This window comes from Ursus americanus, chromosome 24 (assembly GCF_024610735.1).
Source record: "Ursus americanus isolate L20-20 chromosome 24, mUrsAme1.1.p, whole genome shotgun sequence".
NCBI classification, from domain to species: domain Eukaryota; kingdom Metazoa; phylum Chordata; class Mammalia; order Carnivora; family Ursidae; genus Ursus; species Ursus americanus.
The window spans coordinates 10,313,782-10,334,204 of record NC_142150.1 but is presented as its reverse complement, the minus strand read 5'-3'; the positions used below and the strand labels follow the sequence as shown (position 1 = coordinate 10,334,204).

The 20,423-nt window shown below is 41.3% G+C and overlaps 1 protein-coding gene across 2 annotated transcripts in view; it reads right to left on the bottom strand.

The window, feature by feature from the left end:
• NELL1 (neural EGFL like 1) overlaps positions 1–20,423 on the bottom strand; it is an 823,559-nt gene that overhangs the window by 20,674 nt on the left and 782,462 nt on the right. The window lies entirely within an intron of this gene.

Genomic DNA, 20,423 nt, shown 5'->3' with positions numbered 1-20,423 from the left:
GCAAAGCAGCTCTGCGTAGGAGCATCTTTTTTTCTATTCTGCAAATAATGAGTCTGGGGCTCACAGAAGGGAAATAACATGCCTACCGTCATACAGCTAATTGGTGGCGGGTCTGATACTCAAACCTGCAGCTGGTGGGCTCCAATTACTAAATTATCCAGTAGCAGCTCTAAACTGGTTTCAGGATAGTCTCAAGAACTATACCATCCAGAGGACATAAACAGTGCTAATTCATTAACAGTGGGGATACACCCTATGGAGATCTGGGTCTTTTAGTAAAGATGTGAATAGATTAGCCACTGAGTAAGAACAAGTGGGCAATTAGGACAACCCTGAACCAATTAGACTGTCCCCAGATCCTGGGGCCAAGGGTGGAAGAAGAGGGAATAATTCTTGGTAGGTGCCTTGCCTAATCAAATCCTCTTCATCCTAAGGACCAAAAGCATTTTTGTTCCCACAAAAAAACCCATCTGAGAGCTGTAGTAGGCATGGCGTGGATGCTGATGGAAGACACACATATATTTTGCTGTTTTTGAATGACAGCTAAATACGGAAGGAAAGCATAAATCCAGCCAGCCTTCCCTGACATTCAAAGCTTGAGCGACCTTAACAACATCCCAAACACAGAGCTGTCCAGTCCTGGTTTGAGTCTTTTCCCAGTGGGCCATCTATTACCTCAAAAGGCAGCCAATTCCATCACTGAACCACTCTTTTAGAAATGTCTTCCTTAAATTGAAGTGAAATATATTTTCCAGTTACTTCTACTTATTGGTTGTAGCTCTGAGACCACTCAAGAAAAGTCTACTTGATTTTTCTTATTTATGACAGTCTTTACACTATTTAAAGATCCTGGTCATTCGTCTGTCAGAGTCTTCTATTCCGCTGATTAATCTACTGCCATGTCCTTCAGATATCCTTCAGATGATAACACTGAGCCCAACATGTTTTTACCAAGTCTTGTACACACAAGTTTTCTTTGCACACTGGGTATTATAAATGTTGATGATGACATATAAAACACTGTCCTTACAATGGTGATAAGGGGGAACACAGAGGTACACAGGGACAACTATTGGTAGGCTTCTGATTGGAGGTTTTGGTTTTTTTTTAAAGATTTATTTATTTGGGGGAGAGGGGCAAAGGGAGAGGTGGGAAAGAATCCCAAGCAGACTCCCCGCTGAGCGTGGAGCCTGATGCAGGGCTCGATCCCATGACCCCAAGATCACGACCCCAGCTGAAACCAAGAGTCAGTGACTCAATCGACTGCATCACCCAAGGGCCCCCTGATTGGGAGGTTTAACCTCTATAGTAAGTTAGATTAAGAACAGTATAAATTAATTTACTCTACATCCTAAATTTTGAATTAAATATGTACAAGGTTATAGGGATTTGGTTAAGGGTTATGGGCTAAATTAAAAAATAATGGTAAGTGGCATTTTCTCTTAAAGTAATCAAAGCAATAAGGTGCTTAAAAGGCCTATCAATTTTACTGGTAGTACACTGTACTTATATATTGTTTCAAAGTTTTTCAAAGCTTTTCTATGACTTATGCTATATGATTGCAAGACGGAAATAGTTATTTTAATTTACAAAAGTGGAAGCTAAGGAACAGAGATGAATAAGTGGTCACACATTTAGTACCATGTTATAGCAAGGAATGTATCCTGGGCCTTCTAACCCGTACACGACAGTTCTTCTCTGTGCCAACTCAAGGTCTAAAGTCACCCTTCAGAATACTAGAATGTTGTGCGGTTTTATCTACTTTCAACTATTTACCATCTAGGTATTGCAATTCATTTTCAAGGATAAGATCTTTTATGGATTCTCTTTAGTCAAAATTCTGAGAACATAAGGACTTAAAATTTGCTAGAATTTTGAAACTACTGTGACTTAAAAATAATGAGAAAGAAATGATCTATCTTTCCTTGCCGACTGCATGCACTGTTACTGGTATAAAGCTTGGCTTCACAGCAGAGGGACAAAGTAGAAAATGTTATGGAGTTCATACAATATTTTTAGAAGTTAATTTATTCCAAGATTTATTTTTTTGTCTTTGTCCCATCAAATGCAGCCTCAGTAAAGACATTTAATTAATGAAAAATGATTCCTCCTTTGAAACTGTGGAAATGAACCCAACTTACAATACCTAGATCCCAAGTCAACGACAATCTGACCTCAGCTATGTCTTCATTGTGCCTCATTGTGCCCATGCTGTTCTTAACACATTTGAACCATAAGGTGCTCCTACCTAGAAAGCTTTCTCATCTCCCTGGTCTTCTTCCTTTAACTCTTCCCAATTAAAAGCAGCATTGAATGTGGAATCAGGTGACCCCCTATTTGAAACCATGCTTTTCTATTTACACTGAGTGCTTACTACATACAAGGCATTTCACACATGACTCTATGCCTTTGGTCACATTATTTAGCTTCTCTGACACTTACCACCTGTTTAAAACCATACCCAACTAATTTATGGTCTTTTATTTTTATTTTCATTTATTTTATTTTATTTTCATTTATTTGATTTTATTTTATTTTTTGAGAGAGAGGGAGAGCGTGCATACGAGTGGGGAGGGGTAAGGGGCAAAAGTAGAGGGACAGGGAGAATCTTAAGCAGGCTCCACACACTCAGCATGGAGCCCAGAGCTGGGCTCAATATCACAACTCTGAGATCACGACCTGAGCCAAAACCAAGAGTCAGAGGCTTAACCGACTGAGCTACCCAGGCACCCCAATTTATGGTCTTTTCAAAATAAAACCGTAGATAACGTAAGAACTCAAATATTTGTTTCCTGACTTAAAGAACGTGGATATTGAAGACAAAGTTCAAGCCCTACCTCCTCAATTAACATCTCCCAATATTGTGCCAATTCACAGTAATCATTCACCTCCTTGAACTCCCATCGCAGTGACAACGTTGGTGCATATCCTATCTTGGAATAATACTAACGGGATACGTTTGCATTATTCTCACTCTTCGGTTTTTGCTGGAAATGACAATTAAAATATTAGGTCTTACACTTCTCTCATCACATTTACAATCTAGTTTGGATGTCTAGGAGATACAGATAGAGAGTAAATTGATAGATAAACTGATCTATAAACATGTAATCATAAAAAATAAAATTCAGATTTCTCTGCCCTCTGTGTTAGCTCGCCTCTTCACTCTTGTCCCTATTGCATTAGCCTCTTCTTGGTCTCCCTGACTCGAACCACTTCTCACTCTAATTACGTGATTTTGGACTGTGGGCTCAAGAGAAACATTTGAGGAGCCTTTACAAAGTACTGGTGCCCAGGCTCACCACCACTAGAGACTGATTTAATTGGTGTAAAGTAGGATCCAGACATCTGGGCTCTCTTCAGCCAGATGAGAATCACTGCTCTAAATACCTTTCACAGGGGAGTGGCATTCTAAAAAGCAAATTTGTCCATGTCACTCCTCTGCTTACCACCACTCAGTGGTTCTCTGATGTCTAAAAAGAAGATTTAAACTCCTGGCATATCCTATAAGCCTTGATCTAACAGTTCAATTGTTAGCTTTTGTCTCATCCCCTTTTTGTTCAAAAGCAATGGGTTATCTACAAACAGTCCATGCTGTTTCCTCTGTCTGTGTCTTGGATATATGCCTTTTCTTATTATGGTAGTGCTCTCCCAATCCCTACTCTACTTTTTCTTAGCCTGTGAGGAATGAGTTGGCATACAAATTAACTGATAATGTAAGCACTTCCCTTCCTATGCTATCTTCATTCTTGTGCAGTCTTCGAAATCAGGATCAAGCATCACCATTCCTCATTCTGCAAAACAGTCACTATTGACTCTACTTTATCCACAATGCTATCCTTGCATTTATCTCTTAGGAGTTACATATTTAATAAACCCATCTCCATAGATAGATAGTGAGCTCACTGAGGGCAAGGACTAAATCTTTTTTCCTTTTTCTCTTCTCAGTGCCAAGTACACCAGAATGCACTGTGGTTGTATAATGTATTCATTTAACTTACTTAAATTTAGGAAGTTTATAAACCATTACTATTATAAAGCCTATTTTACAAAAATTTGCTCTCATGGGTGTTCAGTAAGCATAAGACATAACTGCAACCTTCCCTTTCAGGGAACACATTTTATTGTTGAGTTTTCATCTGGGAAAGCCCATAAGTCTGATTCAAAATACAACAAATACAGCAAAATAGTAACCACACTGAAATAGGAAGGCAACCTTCCTTCTTCCCTCCCCACTCTAGTTTTCTGTCAAATGTTTGAGCACAAGGACAGAGGAAGGCCCATTCACAAAGCACTTCAGAAATTGTTTGGAAGAGTCATTTCAAGATTTCAACCAGTAGCTACAAAAGAATCTTTAACTTGTGGTCTTCTCTAAAATCATCTCGAAATTGGCAATTAATGGCCAACTATAACCTGATTTTTAACGTTATTTTTGCATTTACAGAGTTGCAAGCGTAGGGGCAGTGTTTTCCTCTCATCAATTAAGAAACCTGAGCATAACGATGAACACACCTAGTGTGTGCAATAAAAACAGGGGACTAAACCTGGATTTGCTTTTGCTGCTCCAAAATGAAAGGATTTCACAGTTGAATATAGGCCATATTGCCTACAGAGTTCCATGTAATTGCTTTACTTATGACACAGAAATCTAATTCTGCTTCCATGCAATTTAACAGATTTATGGAAAGCCAGATGTTAGCAATTATGGAAACCGACATCATTCATATTCTTGGTAATACAGACCTGTTTGCTCTGCACAAAGCCAACTTAATCTATTATACATATCCCAAGGCATCCAAAGGGAAGAGACACCCTATTTACATATTGCAACTGTTGTTCTCTGCTGAGCAAACACAAAGACATTCACCCATGATACTTACCCAAATCATCTGACAGGCCTCCAATGACAAAGAGGCAATGAAACAAAAATCAGGCAAAATATTCCACACTCAAATCTATAATCATTAAAGTGTACTTGTTTTTTCTTATTGTAAGTAATGGCTTCCTGTGATTTCCTTGTGTTTCTCCTTGTAAATTCATTATTTAAATGCTCCATGCTCAGATGAGAATTTCCTCAATAAAATTCTATGGCTAAGCTTACATTAGAACTAATTTTCTTGCATTGACATTTTCACAATTTCTGAAAGCTGTTATTATTGTCCTCAATTTTGCTTTAAAAAAAAAAAAAGTCTGGTTGTGCCTAGTCAATCTGTTTTGTTCTTTAATTTGAGGTTCTTAGGTTATTTGGGCATGTAAGAAAACACAATTCAGAAATGTTTATATCAGCAGCAATCAAACCAATCCCAACCTAGCCCCAAACAATTTTCCTACCCTTCGAGAAAAATGGCTCTACAGAAATTTTAATAGCATAACAACTGTAATGGCACCTGCCTCAGGAGCTAAAAGTTCTGCAGGTTGATTTCAGAGATCAAGGGAAGCATTTTTGTCAGGGGTTTGGTAGCAGTTTGGTTAAAGGAGTGAATTTTTCATTACCCCATATTCCACTTTCTTGAATAACTTTCATAACACATCTAGTCTTACTTCCAAACTCAAAACAGGTGATGTGTCAGAAAACAAAATTTAACCTGGGGTTTGAATATCCAGCTGTGTGTGTTCTGACTTGGAAATCATTACCAGGCATTAGGAGCTTGGAAAGTGGAACAGAGCTTGGGGGTTTATTAATGATAGACAAGATAGGATGCAGATACCTCTCTCATAGCTAAAGCAATATTGCTTCTTTTACGGTGGCAGAGAGAAAATTACAGGGAAAAATATACACACTGCACATCAGCAAAATAAGTGAAAGAAACAAGAAGATAAATCTGAGGTCTGAAGTGGCTTGCAAAACCCAAGGCTAATGAAACTGTAACCTGCACAGAAAGTTGCAGGTCCAGAACAAGAGAGGTGATAGCCATGTTCTACTGTGTGCTAGTCAGACTGTACTTGGATATCACATTCCCTTTAAAGATGGGGTTGACACACACAGGGCCCATCAGAAGAGATCCATGAGCATAATGAGGGGCTTAAACTCATCTCAGTTTAATGAAATATGAGGTGTTCCAACCGAAAAGGTAAAGACTAAAAGAAAAGTGAGCTGGAGCTTCGTCTATTTGAGATGCCATTATGTATCTCTTAGGAAGAAGTCCCAGTGTCCTTCCAGTGTCAACTCTTCTGTGTCCCAGCTTCCAACGTTCTCGAGTCAGGAAGAAACCCTCTCCTACGGTGTTTCTCTTACTGCTCAGTGTGTCATTTTGTTACTCTCCAATGAGTCTTCCCCCTTTCCTTTGAGTAGCCTCTCTCTTTAAGCCAAGGAAAAGAAAAGAAAGCAGCTTGTTTGGGTTCATCCTTTCCTTCCCTATTCCTAGAGCCAGCTCTTGCTTCCCAGTGTGTACAACTAGCAGGCACCTACATTTCTGCGTCTCCATCCTCTCCTCAATGTGTGTAAGCTTCCAAGCGACCCACTCTTCAACGTCTTAAGTCCTGAAGTTTCTCATGACCAGTAGTTTTACAAAATCGTTACCCTTTAATCAATAACAATATTTGTTATAATATTTGTCATTTCATTCTAAGTGTTCTCTTCTTGGCCCTTGTGGGATATGATATTGCCCTATTCATCCTCTTACCTCTTTGTTCATCCAATCACTAATAACCGATCATCAATTTACTAACTACACACATATTTATTGAACATCTACTCTGTCCTAGACATAGTGCTAGGGACTGGGAATAAAACAAAGAATACAGACATGGTCCTACAAATAAGGACCTTGTGGACTTCCCCAATTTTTGAAGTTGCTAGCATTTCCCAAGGTTCCGCCTCTGGTCGTTGGCTCTCTTTCACCTAGTGGAAGACGTATAACATACCAACTAAAAGCCTTACCTCTGGAATCCAGCAGCTCTGGGTGTCAGTTACTGTGACCAGTTGTCCCAGTTTGCCTAGGACTGAGGGAGTCCCTGAGATAGCTGACTTTCAGTGCTACAACTAGGAAACTTCTAGGCAAATGGGGACAAATGAGTCACCTGCACCCCAGTCCCATCCCTACAACTATTGTTTTATGACTCTGGTAAATTTACTTCACATCGCTGAACCTTGGTCCTACATTTGAAAAATGAGGATAAATAATAACTCCTGGGATAATCTGGTAATTTCAGTAAGCATGTAATACACAATGCTTATCGGGTAGTAATTTCTCAAAAATGATTAGCTGTTTTGTTCTTGATCATACTGCTTCTATATCTTTTCTCTCATAGTGTTCATCTCATCTCATGAATTCCCCTGTCCCATCTTTTCAGGATATACTCAAATCCACACCACCAGTCCTGAGCTCTTTTTAAGCTGCCACCTTCATCTGTTCACTGAGGATTTCCACTTGAATTCTGAATTTTCACACAAATTCTCATGGATTTGATCAGTACATTGGCCAGCCAAACCCAGAAATGCTAACACTGTAAGCTCTCTCTGAGCCCTAATCAGTAAATCTGGTGTTAATATTAAGTGACTAACATTAAAAGAATATAGCTTTTCGACACTCCATGGACTTACCGTGGTCACAAATTTAGGTGCTCTACTGCAGATGGAGAATACACTTCCTTCTAAGTGAGAAAACAAGAGTAGAATAAAAGCAGAATAGCTTTCTAAATCAACCAGGGTGGTTTACTTTCTGCCATGAATAACTCACGCTCCTTTAACTAGTGATTAAATCTGTTTAAAATCAATATAATTCTGACCGGTGAAGAAAATAAAAAATCTATAAATATTGAAATACTTGCTATCCAAAGAGAATTTCACTGCAGAGAGGCTATAGTGTTGATGCCAACAACCCCAGATGTATGTTTTTATATACCTGCTTATAGGTGAGAGGGTGGGTTATGGGAGAGCTGCATGTGCACCCCTGAGTAGAACAGTTATGCTTTTACAATCTGCTAAATGCCTAACCCTGGGCCATATGCATTCTATTGTTATATTCATTTTATTGTGTTAGAAAGTTTCACCCTCAACCGAAAATAATTTCCTTCTTGCACTTTAATTTTATATCTCCTTTATGTTATGTCATATGCGGAGCTGTGAACGTACTTTTCTAATTTCCTTATTCATTCAGAAGGAATATTCTGGTCTTATTTATCTTTGTGTGTCTCACAGCACCTTTACTGTGTCTCTTACCTGCTATGAATTGCATGCACACGTGTTCAATTTGAATCTGGTTGAGCTGTGATTTACAAAAGAACCCTTGTCCTTTGGAGATCTCTGTTTTCTCTTTGTTAAAGTACAGGAGCTGCATAAAATATTTTCTAAGATCTTGTCCATTTCCAGTTCGTAGGATTACTTTTCACCTTTGTGGGACTGAGTTTGTAATTCCAGTGTTAGACTATGCGTGGTTGTAGATGGAGGAGAGGATAGAGGAGAATGGAAGAACCCAGCTTCAGGATGACAAAGATTTTTTAGAATTAAACAGTTTTTCTTGGACAGTCAATATTTATTGCAACATGTCTTCTCTCTCTTAATGAGAGTTTACAAGCAGGTGCCAAAGAGAGAAAATAATGAGGAGAGAAACATGGTTTTTCTATGTCCTGATGACAAATACACATAGGGAATCCAGGTGGGGCGAAAAGCAAAATTAACTCTCTGTGTTGACAAATCATTTTTTCAAACAAGTTGCCAGATGAGAAATAATTTCTTCACAGAGAGGTTACAAAGTAATTTCACTTACTACTGCAAACATCCTACAACTTACATGGAAATCAAAGGTCAAAAAAACATTGTCAATGGTACAATTCTAAAACCAGGTCTCAATCTAAACAAGACAGTCCGATTACAGCCCCTAAGAACTCAGGGACCTTCCACGCTGCCTATTATTTATTGTCTCCTTCAACCACTCTGCTTATTTTGGTCCCTAACTTCGAGGAAGTTGTCAAAGCTCTTCCCAAAACTCTTTCTCAGTAGAAGGAGAGTTAGGACATTGACGAAGGATAACAATTTGGACAATTGTACCAAGAAGGGCAGTATCTACTGAGAGAACTAGTAAGCTATAAATAAATCTTAACGCCACCTCATGATGTCTTCTCTTGGACGACCTGTTCTCTTGGATCTTCTTCCTCTCTTCATATTTCTTCTGCTAGTCAACTGAATTAGTAAAAGTAGATGTGGGGCTATCTTCTTTTAAAGAGTTATTCTCTAGAAAGATCTAGAAGGCATTTGTGGAGTTAAGGGAAAATGAAGTAAGGACAGTCCACTCTGCTCTAGACTTTCAGGTGGCAAGTTCTGTTTATTTTGTATTTTCTTTTTTCTGTTTCTTACCATAAGGGAGGTAAAACTATAAAGACCAAAACTAAATTGGTTTCCAAGGAAAAGCAAAGGAGGCAACTGACAAAGATTCTCCCTTTGAGCAAACTCCATTCAGGCTCCTCTGAGCCCTCCTCTTGATGAAGCCTCAGCCTTGGCCTAGAAACACTGCAGACTCTCAGCACAAACGATTTTGTGTGCCCCACCCCCACCATATTAAAACATTTGAACAAACACTAGCATGGCCTCTACATGCAAGAGCGTATCCCTAACGGCTCAAGCCCCCTGTAAAAGCATCTTACTGTTTTCTCTGCCTACATCTCTCCAAAGAGAAGCCACGTGAACAACCTGATCATACCACTCTCTCACCTCAAGGATTTTTCACAGGAAAATGATGCAGCTGGAATTGCTACAAGGTCATATATGTAGGAATTTGCAAAAAATTAAACTTCTGTGCAATTAAAACCGTATTTTACGTGTATGTGTCCCCAACTAACTGCTTTAGTAAGTCATTTCACAACTTCTCGGCTGAGAAATTGCTTCATTGTGGCAGAGAACAGACCTCTCTGTTCTTCATTTTCTCCTTCTGTAGAATGCAGAATCGCACCCAACTGGAAGGGCTGTTGTGAGAACTACAGAACAAGATGTTAGCGCACAGTAGCTGTCCGATACAGGTCACGATCAATCGCCAGCTGATTCTGATGGCCTCACGTTTCTCAGAAGAGACATTCTACGTGAAAAAACAGGAGGAGCAAAACAGCACAGGTGTGGAAAATCGCAGTGAACTATGTATGATAGAGGGCTTAAAAGTGTGTGAGAAATATTACTGTATTTAGAGCTAAATAATATATTTACATAGCAATTTATACAGATTAATAGTATTTTAACAACATCGAGATATTGATACTAGGAAGTAAGATTCACAACTTCTAGCTCCTTAGCCCAGAACACAAGACCCTTTATAATCTGGTTTCCACCTCTATTTGCAGGGCTCCTTTCTTGTTGTTCCCCACCTACAACACTCTCATATGATAGCAAGTACTTTATCCAGCCCGGAAATTTCACCATCCCTTTGACACATTTAGATCTCTTTCATGACTCTGCTCTAATCAGAATGCTGCTATTCCTGCCTGGAATATTCCCCTTAATATCTACTTTTCCCAGAAAAAAAATTCCTTATTATCCTATAGACCCAGTGGGAAAAAAAATCATATTTTCTGTGAAAGACTCCTATGTACATTGCCATCCCCACATGCCCCGACCCAAGAAGGAATTAGTAATATTTTCCTTAGAATCTGATTTCCATTTACTTACATATCTAATCACAGCTCAACCTTCCCCAAACCCTACCCCCTCCTCTTTCCCCATTCCAGACTGGAAGGATATGCCTCGTTGTGTGTCTAAGACTTAGCACGTGGACTAGCACAGACCAGACCCTCTTAACAGATGCTCGCCGAACAAGTGAATGGTGATTTTTTTTTTGTTGACAGTGCTTTGTTTGGCTTGAGTACAATCATTTAAAATTCCCTGGTCAGAAACCTGGAGGTAAATATTTCACAGCAGCATGAGTAACCTCAGACTAACACAAACAATTCAATATTTATTTCAAAGAGGCTATAGACGCCCATCCCTGAGCTGCTGCATAGACATGCTCTTTGGCTCTAAGACATTCAAGCGAGAAGTCTCTGTAATGAAACAGTTGCTTCCACGGAGCTTCAAGAGGTGGGAAGCTGGTACCTACACGTCATTCAATACCAAAGAGTGCTCAGAAACGGAGAAAGGCGGGGAACACCCCCGGGGATCAAACTGCGGATGCCCAGGTGAAAAACATCAAGAAGGTAAATCAGGGTGGTGACTGGGAACACCAAGGCTGGATCCCAGTATTTCAGCCAGGTGGCTTTTACATTGTTGGGGTCAGATCTGAGGCCCCAGTGCAAACTGTGGTTCCACTTCCTCCAAAACATGCAGGGAACACACATATACACAAACCTGCAGTCAGTTTCGGGGCACTCACGCAGCCGTCCGAAGGCTTCCAACAAAACCTCCAAGGCAGCGTGATTCTCAAACACAAGTGGGCACCAGAATCACCTAAATGGGGCTCATTCAAAGACAGATCACCAGCCCAATCCCCAGACCTGCTGACCCGGTAGGTCTGGGGTGGGGTAGAGTGTTTTCCTTTCCAAGGACATCCCAGGTGATGCAGATGCTGGCTGATCGTACTTCTAGAACTACTGCCCTAAGCTACATGGAATTGAGTTCTGGCGGACAGTAATGTCAGGTAACTCTTTTTTAGGAATACCACACTCATTTTGTTGTCACCTAGTTGGGACTGTCAACTGTTCGGGAAGGAAGTAACCACAACACCAACAATGACAAAGACAAACCAAGTCATTTCAAACGTAATAAAGAAGATTTTGCATGTTACAGGCTTCAAGGTCCTGTGCAGGAGGAAATCAAAGTGCCTCTACTGTTACTCGATCTTTCCAAAAAAGGCCAAGTTCGCAATGACAGGGAGGACTTAAAGGAAACCATAACTGCACAGCAAAGCACCTTTTAGGGAAACACACCAGCCTTTTCCCCAACTGCTCTCCGCCTGGAAGCCCAGGCATGGTTGGACCCTCCCATCCAGGCCATCCTCACAGCTCCTATCCCCGCTTGTTTCCTTTTCTCAGAACTCCCACTGGGCCTGTCCACGCAATGCAGAACTGTCCTCCAGGGCCTCTGGAACACTGCATCATTCCTCTTTACATCCCCAGAGTCTAAGTAAGCACCTGGCATCTAGGTACTGCTTTCGAGTTGCTGTGGCCTGAGCCATCCCATTACCAAGTCTTCATCTACTACCCTGTGAAGGAACGCAATCTTCCACGTTATTATTAAAAAGCTAGAAGTTAGGCGAGCAATAGGAAAAGGAGACAAAAATACCCATTCCAAAGAGAAATATGTTCATCAAAAATATAAAGACTGGGGCCATGTAGCTTAGGGACAAACCAGCAATACCCCAATAAGGCTTTAGGAGATCACTCAATTAGAGGACAGTAGCGTGGAATGATCTGCATTTTTAATGACCACAGTAAAAAGAAAATCATAGACAGAAAGTCCCATTCTTTGCAACAAAATTCAATAATAGTATAAAAAGGACAAGTAGTGTGCTCAATAACCTTTTCTTGTAGAACTTGAAAAATGCCCTCCTTTGAGCAGCTCATTATTCAATGATACTGAATAAATGAGATTTTCTAGAAATTCCTAGAGTAGGCTATTTTCCTCCTTGAGTTTTCAGTTAGTATATTCTACAGAGTACCAAATCCACAAGATGCCTGGGAGAAAAAAAAAAAAGGTTTTAAGGCCAAATAAATTCAGAACACTAACAATGTACATAGCAAAGGCTCTGACAAGTCCTGCAGTTAATAAAACCAGGTTAATTATATCTCATTTAGAATTTCCCAAATATATTTGCTAATAAACACTTCTTTGAAAAATATCCCAGCATTAGTGTCTAGATCTAGACTTTGCTAAATGTTCTGCTCCAAGTCTTGCCCCAGTTGGGTTTTAACCACTGTTGCCAACTGCATGGGGGGTGGGAGGGAGAGCTTCAATTAGTCAAAATCACTTTGTTATTTCTCTCTTTATGCAAGGTAAAACCCAGACCCCCGTAAAAAAATACAGGGCCTACAAAGCACAGTCATGCTTCCTTAGTTCAATGCAGCTGGGGACAGGACAGAGCAAACCACTCGGGCCTCAGCTGCTGCACAGAGTTTCAGCCAGCTTGTTCACAGACGCTGCTATAGGTCTTCAAGGTATGCCTGCCATTTTGACTCATGAGCTTCTGATCCCGCATGACTGCCCCAACTGGACATCACACTGCAATATGAGAAGTTCCCATAGCCGTGGGGCCACCGCTCAGCAGAGAAGCATGGTGATGTACTCAGGTGACTTCTCAGATGGCCACCACCTAGCTCTCTCTCTTGTTGAGCTGTGTGATGATCCCTGGAATACACCAGCAGGGAGTAAGCTCTTAGTTTCTTCTGTCCACACGTGTAAAATAAACAACATTTAAAAATCGGGGGCTTGATGTATCTGTGAGCTTACAATGAAGTAGAAAATGACATGATTATCTGATTAATCGTCCCTTAATGTAATTCTTTCATAAGTCATCTTCAATTAATACACAACTGACCAAGGCACTCGGGGAAGTAAGAAGAACATGGGCCATTTCACACACAGCCACGCTACCTGATGTATTTCCCCTCATTTGCTGCCTATTTCATAAAGGGTTTTGAAGGTCAAATGGCACACGGTTGGCATTTGATAAATAAAACTATGGTTTTTATATTACCATTTGCGCAGTAAGACTTTAGCAGGCCACAAAGCAACATTTTGTTGCTTGATAAAAATATTAATACATGTACACGGTTCTTAGAAAAGATGTTAATGCTTTCTGGAAAAAGAACTCTACCAATAAACAGCTGTGTGATCATGAATGATTTATTGACCATCTCTGTGTGCCTCAGTGTGTCTATTATGCCATATAATAAGCTAGAAGTTAGGCGAGCAATAGGAAAAGGAGACAAAAATACCCATTCCAAAGAGAAATATGTTCATCAAAAATATAAAGACCGGGGCCATGTAGCTTAGGGACAAACCAGCAATACCCCAATAAGGCTTTAGGAGATCACTCAATTAGAGGACCATAGCATGGAATGATCTGCATTTTGAATGACCACAGTAAAAAAGAAAATCATAGACAGAAAGTCTATTCTGAGATTATATCCATATTTACCTGACGGAGTTGTTTCGAGGATGAAATGAGTTAGGAAACGTAAAGCTCTTAGAAAATTGCCTAGAACATGAAGTAATCAAGTTAGCTACTAATAATACACCCAAACCCTCGCGCCCTTCAAGTGTAATCATCCCCACGTGGTTGCGATGACCGTTCCCTGATTCCCTCTGATCACTCTCTTCCCTAATTACCTATCTTATAGCGTTGACCACATCATTTTGTGGTTGCTTATAACCTGTTTCAGAATGCTATTGGTTGTTTCATGTACGTTGATTTTCACCTTCCACTTGGTGTTTCAAAGTGCCTGTGGGATGCAAAAAGGATAGTCCCTAAGATAAGGAATTTCTGCACCCTCCACCCCGCCCATCTCGGTGCTAAGACCACTGCAGGCTAATTTTTATGGAGAGAAAACTTATAACAACATTCGTATGCTTATAGAGGGTTTTCTTTGCTTGTTTCTTTCAATAGCTTTCTGAGTTGCCTCCTCTTCCTTTTTGCCCATATGATCTTCGCATGGACGAGAACTGAGGTCCCCCGATTCCCCATCCACTAAGCCCTGCCTCAAAGCACGGCCCAGAGTTGTTTCCTCTTCTCTCCGGCTGACTGCAGGTGCCTTGAGGAAGGTGTGTGAACACTGTCACTGAAAAGATACTAAACGGGGCCCAGGTGGCTTACAGAATGGACCCTATAGTTAGTTTGCGATCCTGTGAGGGTAGTTCCCTGAAATGTCTGGTTTCAGTTTCACACTCAAGGGGAGCACAGTCCCTGGTCTGTCGTGTCCGCACAGACAGGCTGACGGGGACCGACGAACCTTGGGTTCATACCTGAATTTGGTGCAAGTATTTGTCACCAAAACCGAGGAGGTGCATTTGCCTTCCTTGAGAAGTCCCCAGAACATATTCAATTTACCTTCTGGGCTGATCAGCTCCAGTCTTAAGTATGTATGTGTGGCTGGACTTGAAAAGGGAGCAGGAAGCTTCCTGAGGATCTGGTGGGACTCCCTTCTCACCTGATTTTACAACTCCAACTGTGTGTTAACGTCCACTGTCAGGCCATTCTCAGGGACCCAGAATATCACATCTATTTGAGACTGGCAAGTGTTCTTAACCTCTCCATCCTGTCTCCTGCCTCTACTGTTCCTTTTTCATATCCATTCCATACCCGGGTGCTGTCCGTGACTGGTCTGTCCATCTGGGCCCTATTAGTGACGTGCGTCAGCTGTGTGCCATGCAGCTGAGGTCCTCTGAGTCCCCAAACCACACTCCAATATACTTCCTACTGTTTCTAGTTAGAAGCATAAAGCAATGTAAACAGCTTCATGGCCAGGTGGCATCTGCCTTTGGGAACTCTCTTCAATAACAGAGAACCTATTTCTTGGCGGAAAACCAAATCTGAAGTTTCTGAAGTTCTTCGGCAACAAATATCAATTTTGAAGTTAATGGGACCTCACTGAATATTATCAAGGAAGGGTGAGGGGCCTTTTAACTGAAAATACTTTCTGGGGACACCTGGGTGGCTCAGTCAGTTGAGCGGCTGCCTTCAGCTCAGGTCATGATCCCAGGGTCCTGGGATCGAGTCCCACATCGGGCTCCCTGCTCTGTAGGGAGCCTGCTTCTCCCTCTCCCTCTGCCCCTCCCCCTGCGTGTGCTCTCTGTCTCTTGACAAATAAATAAATAAAATCTAAAAAAAAAAAAAGGAAAAAAAAAAAGAAAATACTTTCTGTATGGGGGTGCATGGTGGGTTCTTTATTGTTTGCAAAGAGAGAAAATCCACCAGGTGTCCCAAGACTGGGGTGTATGCCTCTGTCTTAAACACCAAGACACAGACCGTGCATCCACTGGATAAAATAATTCACCAGTGCTCTTGATTCAGACAGAATGCAACAATTGTCCATCTGGTCTGGGTCTCACTCACTCTCTCTTTGCTGTGTCTCCTTGACTTCCAGCTGCCCTGCTTAAAACACCTCCTTCAACCACGGGCTCACAGCCGGCCTCCTTCTCTCCAGAAAGCATCTCAGTGCTAACATCGGAAAAGCAGAAGCTTTGGGATCAAACAGACCCGCATTATGGTCTCTTTGTGCATATCTCAGCTGTGGAATTTGGGACAGTTATCTTAATCCTGGGACCTTATTTCCCTCATCTTTATTTTATTTTATTTTATTTTTTAAAAGATTTTATTTATTTATTTGACAGAGAGAGAGACAGCCAGCGAGAGAGGGAACACAAGCAGAGGGAGTGGGAGAGGAAGAAGCAGGCCCTCAGCAGGGAACCCGATGTGGGGCTCGATCCCAGGACCCTGGGATCACGCCCTGAGCTGAAGGAGACGCTTAACGACTGAGCCACCCAGGTGCCCCTATTTCCCTAGTCTTTAACATGGTCATAGTGAGAGGCCTTGCTCCCGTGGCACTTGTGAGAACTGGATGAGGTGATGCCTGCGACTCCCCGGCCCGGGTCCGGCACACAGTGTGGGTGTTCGCGTCGCGATAACGGCTAACAGCTACCGAGCACTGAAAACGCAAGGGCTGCGTGCTTTCCCCCTCGCCATGACTCCACAGCAATTGAGGAGGATGGCACTTCTGTAAATTGCTTAGAGCGGTGTCTGGTGCCAAGTAAGCGCTCAATAAATGTTAGCTCTTATTAGTATTACTGTTGCCGTCTTCATTTGACAGGTGAGGGATTGGAGGTGAAGTGAGGTTAAATGTTGACTATTATGATCTACTCCTTGCCAGGATATTTGCATATGAGAACACTTATATTACAAAAAATTCCACCAGCAGGTATTATTTTAATCCTTGTATGCCAAGGGAACCAAGGCTTAGAGAGGTTAAATATCTGGCGAAATGCCGCTTAGCTAGGAAGCGGCCGAGTTGGGATCCGATTCCAGCCCTACGTACACTTGAAAACTGCCTCCCCTCGTATCACACTGTCACCCGCTAAGCCATCGTGACTCTTAGCCCCTCCAGGAGCGTCTCCAGGTCCTAGCCCTTTTTATCTCCACTCCTAGGAGAACCAGGCCCTGGGCAGTGATAGCAGAACACACACCATTCTCAGACTATCTCAATCAGTCCTGACCTACCAGACAGTTAAATGTGAAATCTTCCCAAGGGATTCCAACTGCACCTTTTTTGGCTGTTTGATGTTGCTTTGCAAGTTGATGACAGTTTCAGCAGCTGTTCGGACAAGTAAATCCTCGCTGGGTTGTTTCCAGGGATCAGAGAGCAGACTCCGGGGTCCGGGGACCCGCCGCACATAACCAGGTCCTGTGGGGGCAGCAGGAATAGAGGCCTAGGGGCCGTGCTCCCTAAGAACAGCCGTCTGTCATCCGTCAGGGTGCTCCGTTGACAAAACGAGTTTTAATGGGGTTTGAAAATTCTGTTCAATAACAAGTGTTTGACCAATACAATTTAATTCAGCACACATGTAAAAAGGAAATCAAAACACCTCAACTGTACTGCAGGCTATAAAGGACTGATGAAGAAGACAAGCCTGATTTGGCAAGTTCCATAAGAGAGGTGTAAATAAATGGCTATGGGGATAGTTATTATTATTATTATTATTATTGGAGAAAATCTATGACAGTGGTTTTCTACAATAATTCAATATTCTTTCTAATCGTTTAGAGACTTTTTGTTTTTTTTAAACAATGACCTCTAAGTCCCACAAGAAGTCAATGAGTCAGAATCTCCAGAGTGTCCTGGCCCACCATAAGTATTTTTAAAAAGCTACTTAGGTGAATCTACTGCAAAACAGGTTTGAGAATCACTGGTTTAGGGGAGCCTGGGTGGCTCAGTCAGTTAAGCATCTGCCTTTGACTCAGGTCATGATCCCAGGGTCCTGGGATCCATCCCTCTGTCGGGTTCCCTACTCAGTAGAGAGTCTGTTTGTCCCTCTCCCTCTGCCTCTCTGGCTCACTTGTGCGCACGCGCGCTCTCTCTCTCTCTCAAATAAATAAATAAATAAAATCTTGGAAAAAAAAGGAATCACTGACTTAAGAAGTTCATCAGGATTTTGACATCTGGAAATGCGGACAGAGGGATGGTCAGGGAAAAGCATACAAGTGAAAAGTAGAGGAAAGAAAGTCCAGGGTCTAAGAAGAGTGGAAGAACGATCTGAGCAGGCTTGTGGATCTATCCATGCACAGTACGAGAGGGAGCAGAGGAAAATAAAGTCTCATTTGCAGGAGCAAGATCATGGAGACAGAGGGAAGTTGAGGGAGTTTGAATCTCCTTTTCAAAATATGTGAACTCCTGCTCTTGACATATGCCACTGTTAATTATACATTAGGTCTTATTTCTAGATGACCCAGATAACTATGTCTAGATAAAAAAAGCGACTGCTCATAACTTTTATGTTACCACTGAGAATCACCAACTCAAACTCCCACATCCCAACCCAGAGTGCCCTGCACTCTATGGTAACAGCTGTAGGTAATCACTGTCATCCTGTCTGCAAATACGAGTCGGCAAATTTTTGTGTGCACATCTCTCCTGGAATTATGAAAACACACAAACATATGAGGAAGAGGCAGACAGACAGACACTCAATCTGTTAAACTTCTCAGTAATGCTGATTCTGTCTGCCTCTACCGAATACTAGTCATTTTCAATAATATGATCTTTAGGAGCAAGAGGCAAATCTTAACCATTTTTCTCATAAACTAGTAAATCCTGCATGTGTGCTGTTTTTTTTAGGACATCAGTAACATTTGAGGCTTATAGTCATTAATGAAGTCAACAAAGCAGGTGTTACTATTCTCATGTAAGAGAAATTGGCACAGGGTGGCATGCGATTGTCCTCAACTGCCACATTTTGGATTCTGACATATGCCATTCCAACTACTATTCTGGGAAAAAGCATAGCTGACTACATGTTGTTAAAAAAACTTTTAAAAGGTTTTAAAGATTCTTTCAGCTGCTATTTCTTTATATGTAAGCATTAGATGATGTTATTTAGGGCTTATTCTGATGTGATGATTTTCAGTGCCATGATGGTGCATTTTTATGAATCAGAATATTTCAGGTCATAAATCCTTCAAGAAGAGAGATCTTATCTGATTCATATCCACATTCCCAGAAAACTTAACACAGTGCTGGTGTGATGACTATTCTCAATAATTTTTTTCCTGAAGTAAAGACTCACATGATTTTGTGATACTTAACATCTTATGTTATAATCATCGCACACACACAACTAGTTAGGTCAAACCAGGGAGAAAATAAATCTGACCTGATATGGTGTGATTATCTAGTCCTTCAAACATTCGACATATAAGCATTAAATGCCCTGCTTGTGCCCACAGTGCTCTAGGGGCTGAAAGTACCGTGGCAAAACCTAAACAAGTCTCTGTCCTCAATCCGTACCCTGTGGCTGGAGACAATTACACACACAGACACATCCAGTAAATTGACAATTTAAAAATGCTACCAAAGTTCTAAAAGAGAGTGATATAATGAAGTCACCAGAAAAAGACTACTTCAGATACAATGGGCAGAGAGTGGCATTTGGGCTGAGATATTTATATAAAGAAAGAAGACAGGCATTGTAACAAGACAGGCCTTGGGTGTTCCAGACAGAACAGCAAAGGCAAAAGCTCCGAAATGGGGTGAATTCATTGCCATGTTCAAGGCATGAAAAGATTAAAAAGGTGAGCATCTGTAGGAGTGAAGTCCAAGGAGCAGGTAGAGGCAATATCACCTAAAGCCTTGAAGGCCACATGAAGAAGTCAGAATTTTATTTTCCTTCAATGGGAAGGCATCAGAAGGCACTGTCATAAGAAAATGACATGATGTGACATATGTATCTGTTGTACCATGAAATATTCTGGACTAAGAGTGCTCTCAACTACCAAAGAAAAACTGGAGAATGGCCAGATTTCTATTCTTATTAAGACCCATTCACAAAGATATCTCCAAAAGTGTGGAAATGAAGGGGCATTCGGATTAACAATTACTCTAATTAAAAACGCCACTAATAAAAACAACTCTATTGTCTTGCCAAAGAATCCAATTTGCTATAGTTTTCCTGTGCAGACCAGGGACCCGTTCATGGAAGAAGACAGTCCTTCTTCACAGAGGGCAGCAAATTCGATCTCCCAGGCAGACCACTCCACATGGCAGAGAAATATCTGCAGGTGAGGTGACCAGGACATCTTTCATCCAAAGGGGGACATTTATGAGAGTGGCAGGGTGCTGTGGATAATTACATCAGAACAGGTAAACGGAAACTGCACCAGATACTTGGGATGCAGAGTCACCCTTGACTTTGGCTTGAGTCTCAACTCGTATCAAACCAACTATATGGCTGGGAACAAGCTGTCACCCTTTCTGAGACTGAATTTCTTTATCAAGCCAATGAAGTGGTTGCATTT